We start from the raw sequence: 12,937 nt of genomic DNA, 5'->3' as shown, positions 1-12,937 counted from the left end.
TGCCCCAAACTCCCCTCCTTATTCTGACGGGCGAACTTGCTTCTGACACTTTGTGAGCCTGGGGGGAATTTCAGCTTGGGCAAACTCTTCCCCTACAGACTCATAAGTTCAAGGCAGAGAGAGAGGTGGGCAGGACTGAGCTGCATCCTGAGGAGAGGGAGGTCTTCAGGTCTAGTTCACCGTGACATGTCCTGAATGCTGTTGCTTGTTTCCGGAAAGCTGTGCTGGTATTACGGACACTGAGGTGCAGGGAGGGAATTAGGGTGTGGATAACTATCCATGCTGGGGTTCACTTTCCTTCCCTGACCCCATCCCATATGGAAGTCAAAGCAGGCGCCTGGGAAGAGTGGACCCTGACCCATTTCCTTTCTCCAAGCAGGGCACAGACAGAGCACCATTTCTCAGGAGAAAAGACATTTATTTCAGAAAACAATTTTTTTGGTAGGAAGAAGCTTTTAACACAGAGGATGTGCTAACATGAGAGAAAAACTGTTCATATGCACGGTATGCATTTTTTCTTGGAGAAGAATTTTCCTACCAGGAATGCTGTGACAGGGATGTTCTGATTGACCAGCAGAGGTGTATTTCTGAAGAAGACAGTGCCTTGGGCTGTGGAGGGGACGGCCTGGGACACTTGTCACTCTTGATCCTTGCTGGCAGGCTCTGCCCTGCCGGGGACCTGGCTCCCTGGGTGGGAAGGTCCACGTGCTGTTCCTGGGACTGGTCCACTTCCTCTTTGTAGGATCCATATGGCCTATGGGGGTAGCTCGCTGGTGGTGGGCTGTTTGTTTCATCACTCTCCTTTGCTCTTGATTTCAGAGAAAGCTGTGGTAGCAGTAAGCTGGACTTAATGGGGCCTGAAGTTCTGCTTTGTATCAGTGAATCTCCGAAGATGTCGTACATGGTGAAGCTCCATCTTCTCCTATAAGATCTGTCTAACAGATGTCAGTCCTGACAGCCTGAGCCTCAACAGCCTTGCTGTTCGCAATCAGACTTCTTTTAACAGTCCCCTGCCTCTGGGCAGTGTCTGCTGCAGGCTTGCTTTTTGCAGGGCTTGTTCCAGTCTTTTGCCTTCAGGGGCAAATCCACTGCAGAAACTGCTTAATCCTTTCTTTCAAGTGGTTTTCTGAAGAAACCTGTCCCTTCTTCAGGATTAACTGTTTTGTAGGGACTCTGCTGATTCCTTTTTCTGACCAGGGTGGCTCATCCTGCGGGCCTGGTAGAACCTCTGTACCACCAATCCCTTTTTATGCTATTGTAGTTTGGGTCTCCTATTAGGCTCTCTCGCATCAGTGGAGACGAACTTCCTTTGCTGACCCTTACGTTGGGGCTTCCTTCTCAGGTCTTTCTGCTGTCCCTGGCTGCTCCCTCCACTGGACATAACATCACATGTGTGGGAATTGGACAGGGTTTCAGAAAAGCACAGAGTTTCCTGGGAAGCCAAGGTGTTTGTGGCAATGAATATATCTGAGTGAAAGGTTTTGAGAAGCCTCTGAGCGGCACAGTCTTGAAAGAGCAGGCAAGTGGCCTGGCCTTCATCCTGTTTCTGACAGTCTATGAACCCTTGGAAATTAAGCTTATGAAACTGTTCATCAAAGTATACATCTTCTGGATTTGTGGCAACAGACTTTGTGTTTGAGGAGGGATTTTTATGGGACCTTGGAGACCATGATCTTATATCAATATTAATTATTTTGGATTTGATTAGTAGACTACATTCAAAAGAACCTTTCTAAGCAGGGTCTCCCTCCACAGCCTCTTGTTTTCTGGAAGATTGGGAACATTCATCAGGGTCCATGACAGGCACACTAGAGCAAGTTTCTGGGGTGGCCCAATCCCCAGATTCCTCCTGTGGCTCATTCCTGGCCATTGGTGGTTGTGGACTGGGCCCCAAGCTGCCTTTGTCAGCCTCCACAATAGACTCACTGTGCCAAATTCTGCTCCCAAAGGTGTATGTGGGGGCCTGAGAAGGTGGCTTGTCTTGTGTGCAGCCAGAGGGGCCTCTGAGGGCTTCTGGATGTTTCCAGTTGAGGTTCCTCCCAGAGCCCCCCAGGTTTTCTCAGTTGCCTGGTAGGGGTCAGGGCAGGTACTCTCCAGGGTGGGCACTGCCTGGATTGTTATCACTTTCTCTCCTGGATGGGGATGAGAATGTTTTCCTGAGCCCTCTGTTAACTTGGGTTTTGGGTGGTCCCCAGAATCACTGGTAATCTTCAAGGTGGATCTTGGAAGTCGTATGTGATGAGATGTTTTCAACTTCAAGCTATATATGAACCTAGGAGAAGGACCCATCTGTGCCTCACCTGAAACTTTATTATATGAGCTTCCAGCTCCTGTTGAATATGAGGACTGAGGACAAGAGACTCATAGGATGTCTACATGGAAGCTTCCCAATCCTGAGAACAACCTGCATTTTCTGTTCCCATAGGAGCATTTGACTGTCCAGGAAGGTCTATGAAGTGGTTGGCAGAAAGCCTTGAACAATAGACATTAACAGGGATCCAACCCTCATGGATCTGCTGTGACTTCCTGTTAATAAAGACCCCAGGATTTCTTCTGGAAGCTTCCTGCCCCGGTTCAACTCTCTTTCTAACTCAGGCTTTGCACTTGGGACCTTCACTGGAGGGTTTGCTGAGGTCATGCACAAAACTTTTAGGAACCTCCTCATGCTCTGCTTTACATCTTGGCTCAGGAGCTTTCCTGTTGGGATCCTTGCTAGGTACCAGGATGCCATTTTCTGTGTTTCCTGGCTGCTTTTGCCTAGACCTGAAGAAGGCCTTGAGGATCTCTTTGTGTCCATTGCCTGCCAAGGCCTTGGCGACTCGCCCTGAGGCTGCATCACTTTCTGAGACTCTTGGGTTCTGCGGGGCGGCCACTCTCTTGCTGCATGAACCTTTTGGAAAGAGGGCACTCCAGTCTCTCCTGAACCTCAGGACTGATCAGATCCCCAGGAACAATGGAGACAGATTTGCGTGCCTGGGAAGACGTGTTTTTCTGGGGAAGATTGGTGGTAGTCTGGCTAAAGACTTGCTGAGATTTTTCTAACCAAAGAGGGTAAAGTTTGCCCACTTTCAAGTTGCTTTTTAAAAAAGTGACATTGTAGGATTTGAATTGCATTGACGATCAAAGTTTGTGCCTTATATTGGAATGTAGGTCAAGACACTTCATCATAGTCTTCAGTTGAGAGGAAGATGGTTCCATTGGGAAAGAGAGTGTGAGATGCGCAGTGGGTCCCCATGTGAGTACGAGGTTGTGGTTGTGACTGAGGTTTGACTGGAGTCAAGGATTGGGTTTGGTCCTGGGTCCCCATGTGAGCCTGAGTTGGTGATGTTTGAAAGTGAGCTGTGGTTGGAGTCTAGGGTTGGGGTGAGTATGGGTGTCCACATGAGCTGGAGGTGGGTGTTGAAAGTGAGTTATGGTTGGAGACATAACTCCATAGTGTTGTTTTTTTTTTTTTAATTAATTTTTTTCCTTTACAATATTTTATTGGTTTTGCCATTCATTGACATGAATCAGCCATGGGTGTACATGTGTTCCCCATCTTAAACCCCCCTCCCACCTCCCTCCCTGTCCCATCCCTCTGGGTCATCCAGTGAACCAGTCCTGAGCACCCAGTCTCATGCATCAAACCTGGACTGGCGATTCATTTTACATATGACAATTTACATGTTTCAATGCCATTCTCCCTTATCATCCCACTCTCACCCTCTCCCACAGAGTTCTAAAAGACTGTTCAATACATCTGTGTCTCTTTTGCTGTCTCGCATACAGAGATATCATTACGTCTTTCTAACTTCCATTTATATGCGTTAGTATACTGTATTGGTGTTTTTCTTTCTGGCTTACTTCACTCTGTATAATGGGCTCCAGTTTAATCCACCTCATTAGAACTGATTCAAATGTACTATTTTTAATGGCTGAGTAATATTCCATGGTGTATATGTACCATAGCTTTCTTATCCATTCGTCTGCTGATGGACATCTAGGTTGCTTCCATGTCCTCACTATTGTAAACAGTGCTGCGATGAACATTGGGGTACATGTGTCTCTTTCAATTCTGGTTTCCTCAGTGTGTATGCCCAGAAGTGGGATTGCTGGGTCATATGACAGTTCTATTTCCGGTTTTTTAAGCAATCTCCACACTGTTCTCCATAGTGGCTATACTAGTTTGCATTCCCACCAACAGTGTAAGAGGGTTCCCTTTTCTCCACACCCTCTCCAGCATTTATTGCTTATAGATTTCTGGATAGCAGCCATTCTGACTGGCGTGAAGTGGTACCTCATTGTGGTTTTGATTTGCATTCCCCTGGTAATGAGTGATGTTGAGCATCTTTTCATGTGGTGGTTAGCCATCTCTATGTCTTCTTTGGAGAAATGTCTGTTTAGTTCTTTGGCCCACTTTTTGATTGGGTCTTTTATTTTTCTGGAATTGAGCTGCAGGGGTTGCTTGTATATTTTTGAGATTAATCCTTTGTCTGTTTCATTCGCTATTATTTTCTCCCATTTTGAAGGCTGTCTTTTTACCTTGCTTATTCCTTTGTTGTGCAGAAGCTTTAATTTCGCCATTGCAATGAAAAAAATAAAAACAAAAAACAAAATACTTAGGAATATATTTGCCTAAAGAAATAAAAGACCTATATATAGATAACTAGAAAACATTGGTGAAAGAAATCAAAGAGGACACAAATAGATGGAGAAATATACCATGTTCATGAATTGGAAGAATCAATATAGTGAAAATGAGTATAAGACCAAAGCAATCTATAGAGTCAATGCAATCCCCATCAAACTTCCAAGTGTATTTTTCAGAGAACTAGAATAAATAATTTCACAATTTGTATGGAAATAGAAAAAACCTCGAATAGCCAAAGCAATCTTGAGAAAGAAGAGTGGAACTGGAGGAATCAACCAGCCTGGCTCAGGCTCTACTACAAAGTCACAGTCATCAAGACAGTATGGTACTGGCACAAAGACAGAAATATTGATCAATGGAACAAAATAGAAAGCCCAGAGGTAAATCCATAGTGTTTTGATTGGACCTGGATCTCCACATGAGCCTGAATTGGTGATTGACACTGGGGCATGGTTGGAGTCAAGAATTGGAGTCAAGTCTGGCCCATGGAGTCTCCATGTGAGCCTGGGGTGGTGGTCGAAACTGGGGCATGGTTGGAATTAAGGGTTGGGTCTGGCCTGGGTCTAAATGTGACTCAGAGGTGATGGTCAGAGCTGGGACATGGTTGGAGTCAAGGACTGAGGCTAAGCCTGGGCTACAGGGTGGATCAAGGACTGGACCAATGGCAGTTGTGAAGTTAATTTAGCTAGAATTTGGGACTGTTTGGCCTTAGAGCATTCAGTCTGCCTCCTCCTCCTTTTCTGATTCCTTCCAAACATTCAATTTCACTCTCCTGGTGATTCATATCTCTAGGAGCTTCTGCACATCTGTACTGACAAAAAAGAGGCTACCTGCCTCTACCTGCCTGTTTTTGGGATCTCACCAAAATCATGCCTCTGGTGAGTGTATGGGAAGGTATTCTTTTGGGTCCCCAAGTGTGTCAAGGTGGAGAAGTTCCATTCTTTGGCAGCCCCCGTCACCAAGACAGGGTAGGAAGAGGACAGCTGGAAACGACGATCCCTAAGATGGCTGGTCTCCAAGGGGAGCATGGGCTTGACCTTTGTGGGTCGGTGCCCGTTGTTAGTGTCAAGGGCTCACATTGAGGGAGGCTCAGCAAGGAGCCTAATGGTGCTGAGGTGGAAGGCAGGTCCCTGTATCAGGATGATATGGTGGGAAGGAGAGAAAACAAGTGGGTGGAAGACTGTCTAGGAGAAAGAGAGGCTGGTGTTGGCGAGGCTCTCAGGGATGAATCTGAGTGAGTGGAAACTAAGGCAGGAACGAAGACTGGAGAAAATCTGGAGAAATGCTTGAGGCTCGAGGCAGAGGCCGTTTCGGCAGAGGAGACATGGAGGACATGGGGAGCGGACTTTTCCCGCCACAGCTGTTGGGCGCCAGGAGGTGTTTCTTTGAACATCTCCCCTGGGGCATCTTGAGAGGAGACCTGATGAAAGCTGCCTTTGTCAGGGAACTGCCCCAGGTGTCTGCAGCAGACATGAGGAACAAGCTCCAGCCAGGAGTTTCTGGGCCCAGAGAACTGGGCAGGCTGGCAAGGGGTGGTCATCTGCAACCAACTGCCCTGCATGAGCCCCATACTGAATTCACAATGTCCGTGCTGTCTCTCACCCCAGGATTTTAGCCATAACCCACCCCCAGGACTCCCCCTTCCAGTTCAACCCCAGGCTACCTGCAGCCCTGGGGTCACACCATAGGCTCTGGAAAGAAGAACCACTGAGGAGAGAAGGGGACGATTCCCTACCTTTGCAGAAGCGTTGTCACATCCCAGACCTCTTCCAGTCGTTCCAGGCAACCTCTGCAAGCTGGAAATCAGCAAACTGGGTCATGGTGAGGAAGCCAGGGCATAGGGGTATTACAGGAGGCTGACTGCAGTATCCCTTTAAGGGGACACAATTGGGATATTGGAAACCAAGTATCAGGGCCGAAGGCCACATGATCCCTGACAGTGATGGTGAAGCTTGTATGAATAAATTAACAAAACAGTGTGTCCACCGTTGGCCCTGAGTCCCACCTCCCAATCCAGGTGCTATTGGTAGTGCAGCCCAGAGGCTCCTGCTGGGCCAAACCTTTTTCCAGGTCCCTCCAGCTTCATTCTCTATATGGAATCTGGGTAGTGTCTGGGTCCTGTTCTTCCAGGAGCTTCCCTGAGGGTTCTGTTTCCCAAGGGACGGGCCCTGCCACTGGCCTCCTCTGAGCTGGTGGACCTGGGCCCTCAAGGTCGGAGAGATGGGGCTAACTCCAGGGGCACACATAGCTGAATGGCGGAATGTACTTTTCAAAGCTCCACTCCTCTCCCTACTCCCACTTCTCTGCTTTGGCTCCTTTTCATGCTGAGACACAGAAATAATGAGGACTTGAGACCCAATTCTCAGTCTCTTCTCTAGACAAGCATCAGACTCTCAGTGTCCATACATAATAGGACTTTTGGCATTTCACTAACAGAGCTCTGTGGTTTTTCTTTTCACGAATTTTTAAGGTGGATAAAAATATTTTGTTTTCCTTTTTTGAAGCGCATAAGGATTTTTGAACTGAGATTCACCCGGATCTTTTGTCATTGTTCCTCTGGTCAAAAATGCACACATTCTCAGAACAATGGGTGACTCTGACTCTGTCAGGTGGTCTTCTGTTTCCGAGTCCAGCACCCCACTCCAAGACTCTCAAGACCTCAGCACTGTCCTCAGATCAGTCCTGTCCAAGATACCTGTTTACGGCTGGTGAAGTAACTCAGTATCCAGTCCTTGTGCCTGGTCACTGTGTTTGGGAGATACCGTGAAGCCCTCGAACATACCTGGAAAACTGATATCTGAGATCTTTGGAGAGACGTGTTCACTCTGCCCCCTGTCCAGCCTGGTTGTCTCCAGAGGGTAATGTTTTATTCTTCCATGAGAATAGATGCCCTATTCTTTCCCTTCTCAGGAATCTCTCTAGATCATTCAGAAGCATAGAAATAATAATAGAAAAGAGAGGATCATGTACTTGCGGTTCTCAGCCAAGGTTTCCTTATCTTCCTGATGGACCATGTTTCTAAGGAGGAGGAAAGGACGGGTTATTCTCGAGATAAGGAAGGATCCAGAAAAGGAGCCCTAGTGTACACAGAAACGGGAGGATGGTATATATCTCCCAGGAATTGGAGCTGGAATTCAGTCTGTATCTGAAATGCTTTTCAGAGAAAAGAGAGGATTCTCCATTGTCTGCATGACACGGCTGCCCTCAGGAAACTGGGCACAGGGTGTGCTTGGGGGCTAACGTTCTAGGCCCACATTCTCGAGCTGTGATCCGGTCACAATGAGCTCCTGAGGGTGAGGAAGGAGCAATGGATGCAGAGGCTGGGACACGCCACCCCCTCTCCAGGACATTCAGCTCTACAGCTGCACCCACCACCCTCCTCTGAGCCTCCCTTCCTGCCTTAGTCAAGTTTCAGTTCATCCTACCTGGAAATCAGACAATGCTTACTATAGTTTATGTCAGAAAAAAAAAAAAAAAAAGGTGGAGGGAACCAGATGCAAGTTTCTGGTTATCTTTCCTCTGGGCTTGTACAGTGCTCAGCTCTCTCAGCAAACAGTGTGACAGTGTGTGCAGAGCAGTGTTAGCCATCATTAAGCCTTGGTGTCCAGGGTTGTTACTGGGGCTAAGTCACATTCGAATGAAAGGATCATATAACTGTACTAACATTGAAGAAATATGTATTTATCTGCATGGCATGCATTTTTTTTCTTGGAGGAGAGTTGTCCTACCCAGAATGCTGTGAAAAGCATGTTCAGATTAACCAGAAGAGGTATATTTCTGAGGGAGACCATGCGTTGGATAGTGGAGGGAATGGCCTGGGACCCGTGTCACTCGTGAGCCATGCTGGCAGGCTCTGCCTGGAGGGGAACCTGGCTCCCTGGGTGAGAAGGCCCAATTGCTGTCCCTGAGACTGGTCCACTTACTCTTTTTGGAAAAGCTATGGCCCGTCGGGGTGGCTTGGTGATAACGGGGTGTATCTCTCCTCATTCTCCTTTCCTCTTGACAAGACAGGATTCTGTGGTGGCAGCAATTTCTGAGCCTTGAAAACACATTCCTAGGTCACACTGGTACAGCCCATAATGAAGCATGCAGTGGGATTGTGTCTGAGAGTGCCGGGTGCCATACTGTGGTCACCTCATTGAGGTTACATTCCATAGCAAATGGGCCTAAGGTGAGGAGTGGCGAGCCACTCGCTTGCTTCAAAAATCCAAAAGGGTGGATCAAATCTTGCTCCATCAGAAGAAAGAAAACAGCAATTGGATGGATGTTAAAACAGTCGTTAGGCTGTATCACGTTAGGGTCCCCAGAGAGAAAAATGTGAATTTTGCCCCCTAGGTTCGGTATCCAGGTTGACACACAGGCTGTGTACCCACAGGATCCAAGAATGCTCCAGATACACCCAGACTTACTAGACCTCTCTTACAGAGGAAACGTGATGGAACAGACCTTTGAACGTTGTTTTGATTCTCCCTGTGAGTGTGGGACTCGTCTAAATGATCATGGCCTCTGGGGATATTGCCACTGAAACATGAACTCCAAGAAAGTGCTTCCAAGCCAAGTGTGACTCTCAGCACCCAGGATACTGGGAAGCCATCTTCCTCCGAGGAGGCAACGGCATTAAAAGAGAGTGTTTTCCAGCCTGTATCTTACAGGAATGGTTTTGCCTCTAAGACGTGAGACCCCCCCCCCCCCCCCCCCCCGCCGCCCCCCTCCAGGTCTGTTTGCAGGACATAATTGCTGAGTCAGGGCCGAGTGTCTCCCTGCTCTTCCAAGCCTTACAAACACATTTCTATGTCACAGTCATACTGCTCATGAGGAAACAGGCTGCACGAGTGTGTCTGAGAGTGGTGGCTGCTATAGCGTGTTCACCTCACTGAGGTGGCATTCCACTGCAAGTAGGCCCGAGGCAAAGAGCTAAGCCCTGGCAGCTTGCTTCAGAAACTGCAAATGGTGGCGTAAAGCTACCTTTATCAGAAGTAAGAAAGCAGTAATTGGATGGATTCTCAAGCAGTTGCTAGGCCACACCACATTAGGGATCCCCAAGAGAAGAATGTGAATTTTGCCCCCTAGGTCCTGTATCCAGGTTGACACACAGGGTGCTACCACAAAGGATCCACGAACGCTCTAGATAAACCTAGGATCACTAGATCTCTCCTACAGAGAAAATGTGATGGAACAGATGTTTGGAAGTTGCTTTGACTTTCTCTGTGAGTGTGGGAACCCTGTCTCTGCTCACGGCCTCAGGGGACCTTGCCACTGAAAACTGACCTCCAAGCAAGTGCTTCCAAGCAGTGTGTGAATCACAGCACCCAGAATGCTGGGAAAGCTATCTTCCCTCGTGGAAGGAAAGGCATCCACAGAAAGTGTGTCTTCATGCCTCTCTCTTGCAGGAACTCTTTAGCTTCAAAGACATGAGACATCCAGGCCTGCTCTGAGGACCTAAATTATAATCAGGGCCATGTGTCTCCCAGCACTTAATGAGGCTTACAAACACATGCCTATGTCATAGTCATACTGCCCATGAGGAAGCAGGTTGCAGAAGTGTGTCTGAGAGTGATGGGTGCCATACTGTGGTCAACTCATTGAAGTGACATTACACAGCAAATAAGCTCGAGGCAAGGAGTTCAGAGCTGCCTGCTTGCTTCAGAAATCCCAAAAGGTAGAGCAAATGTAGCTCTTTCTGGAGTAAGAAAACAGCAATTGGAAGTATATTCAAGAAATTGGCCAGCCACACATAATTATGGCCCCCCGAGAGCATTCTGTGAATTTTGCCCCCAGGCCCGGTATCCAGGTTGACACACAGGTTGTGACCCCACAGGATCCAAGAATGTTCCAGACATATTTAGGTCTACTAGATCTCTCCTACAGAGAACACGTGATGGAACAGACATACGCATGCTGCTTTGACTTTCCCTGTGTGTGTGGGATCCCTCCCAAAGGAGGATTTTGCTTCTAAGACGTGAGACATCCAGGCCTCCTCCAAGGTCCTAAATCCCAGGACAAGGCAGTGTGTCTCCCTGCACTTTGAGTCTTGCAAACACATTCCTGGTTCATACCTGTACTGACAATGAGGATGCAGTCTGTGCAGAGGTGTCTGAGAGTGCTGGGTCCATACTGTGTTTATGCCATGGAGGTAACATGTCACTGCTAATTGGCCCAAGGCGAGGCGTTGTGAGCTGCCCACTTGTGTCATAAATCCCAAAGGGTGGGTGGAGCAAAGCAAGCTCTGTCAGAAGTAAGAAAACAGCAATTTCATGGATTTAAAAGAAGTTGCTAGGCTGCACCTCTTTAGGGTCCCCCAATAGAAAAATGTGAATTTTGGCTCCTAGGCTCCGTATCCAGTTTGAAGGACAAGGTGTTTCCCTGCAGGATTCAAGAATGTTTCAGAAAGACCTAGGCTCACTATATCTCTCCTACAGAAAAAACGTGATGGAACAGACCTATGGATGTTGTTTTGATTTTCCCTGTGAATATGCGAACCCTCCCAACATTCACGGTATCAGGGGACTTGCCACTGAAAAATGACCTTCAAGCAGTGTGTGATTCTCAGCATGCAGGGTCCTGGGAAAGCTTTCTTCTTTCAAGGAAGGAAAGGCATTCACAGAGAGTGTGTTTCCAGGCCTCTATCTTGCATGGACCATTTTGCTTCTAAGATGTGAGTCCTCAGTTGCTGTTCCGAGTGCCTAGATTCCAGAGTCAAGGCCATGTGTCTCCCTGCACTTTTCTACCCTTGAAAACAAATTCCTAGTTCATTCCACTATGGTTCCTGAGGATACTGTTGCGGGAGTGTTTCTGAGAGTGTTGGGTGCCATGCTGTGGTCACCTCATCAAGGTGACATTCCACTGCTAATTGGCCAGTGGCAAGGAGTTGTGAGCTACCTGCTTGCTTCAGAAATTCCAAGGGGTGGAGAAGAGTAAAGTTAGCTCTGTCACAAGTATGAAAACAGCATTTGGATGGATTTTCATGCAGTTGCTAAGCCACACTAATTTAGAGCCCCCTGAGAGAAAGATGTAAATTTTGCCTCCTTGCCTTGGTATCCAGGTTGAAACACTTGGTGTGTCCCCACAGGATCCAAGAACTTTCCAGACGCAACTGGGCTCACTAGATCTCTCCTACAGAGCAGATGTGATGGAAGAGACTTTGGATGTTGCTGGGACTTTTCCCGTGAGTGCGGGACACCTCTGAATGGGCAGGGCCTCAGGGGAACTTTCCACTGAAAAACGACCTTCAAGCAGTGTGTAATTCTCAGCATGCAGGGTCCTGGGAAAGCTTTCTTCTTTCAAGGAAGGAAAGGCATCCACAGAGTGTGTTTTCAGGCCTCTACCTTGCAGCAAGTATTTCACTTCTCAGACATCAGACCTCCCAGGCCTGCTCCGAGGGCCTAATTCCATAGTCAGGGCCATGTGCCTCCCTGTAATTGCCAAGCCTTGCAAACACATTCCTATGTCACAGTCATACTGCCCATGAGGAAGCAGGCTGCAGGAGTGTGTCTGAGGGGGTCGGGTGCCATTCTGTGTTCACGTCGAGGTCACCTTGTACCTCAGAAGGGTCACAGGCAAGGGGTTTCGGTCTGATCCCTTGCTTCAGAAATCTGAAAGGGAGGTGGGTAAAGCTAGCTCTCTCAGAAGGAAGAAAACAGCAATTGGATGGGTTATTAAGAACTTGCTAAGCCTCACTGGATTAGGGCTCCTTGAGAGCAAAATGTGAATTTTGTCCCCAACGCCCAGTATCAAGGTTGACACACAGGGTGTCCCCCCACAGGATCCAATAATATTTCAGACAGACCTAGGCTCACTAGATCTCTTCTGCAGAGGAAACGTGATGGGACAGACTTTGGATGTCACTTTGACTTTACCTGTGAGTGTGGGACCCCTCCCTAGGGGCAGGGCTTCTGGGGCCATTGCCACTTAAAAATGACCTCCAACTAAGTGTTTTCAAGCAGTGTGTGACCCTCAGCAGGCAGGAGGCTGGGAAAGCCATCTTCCTTCAAGAAAGGAAATGCATCCACAGAGAGTGTGCTTTCAGGCCTCTATCTTGCAGCAAGTGCTTCGCTTCTCAGATGTCAGACCTCTAGGCCCGCTCCAAGGGCCTAAATTATGGAGTCAGGGCTGTGTGTCTCCCTGCACTTTCTGAGCCTTGCAAACAGATTCTAGTTCAGAGTGGTCCTGCCCATGAAGAAGCAGGCTCCGGGTGTGTGTCTGAGAGGGCCAGGACTCATACTGTGGTCACCTGGTCGAGGGCACCCTGCACCTCAAATGGGCCCCCGGGGAGGAGTTGGGGGCTGCCCCCTTGCCTCAGAAACCCCA

General features: G+C 48.1%; 1 pseudogene; it reads right to left on the bottom strand.

Moving 5' to 3' along the window:
* Window positions 1–412: 412 nt before the first annotated feature.
* On the bottom strand, window positions 413–12,532 carry LOC133059982 (putative spermatogenesis-associated protein 31C2; annotated as a pseudogene).
* Between the last annotated feature and the right edge of the window lie 405 nt (window positions 12,533–12,937).

This window comes from Dama dama, chromosome 7 (genome assembly GCF_033118175.1).
Source record: "Dama dama isolate Ldn47 chromosome 7, ASM3311817v1, whole genome shotgun sequence".
NCBI classification, from domain to species: domain Eukaryota; kingdom Metazoa; phylum Chordata; class Mammalia; order Artiodactyla; family Cervidae; genus Dama; species Dama dama.
Note: the sequence above shows the minus strand (reverse complement) of the source record. Positions and strands in the feature narration are given on the sequence as shown.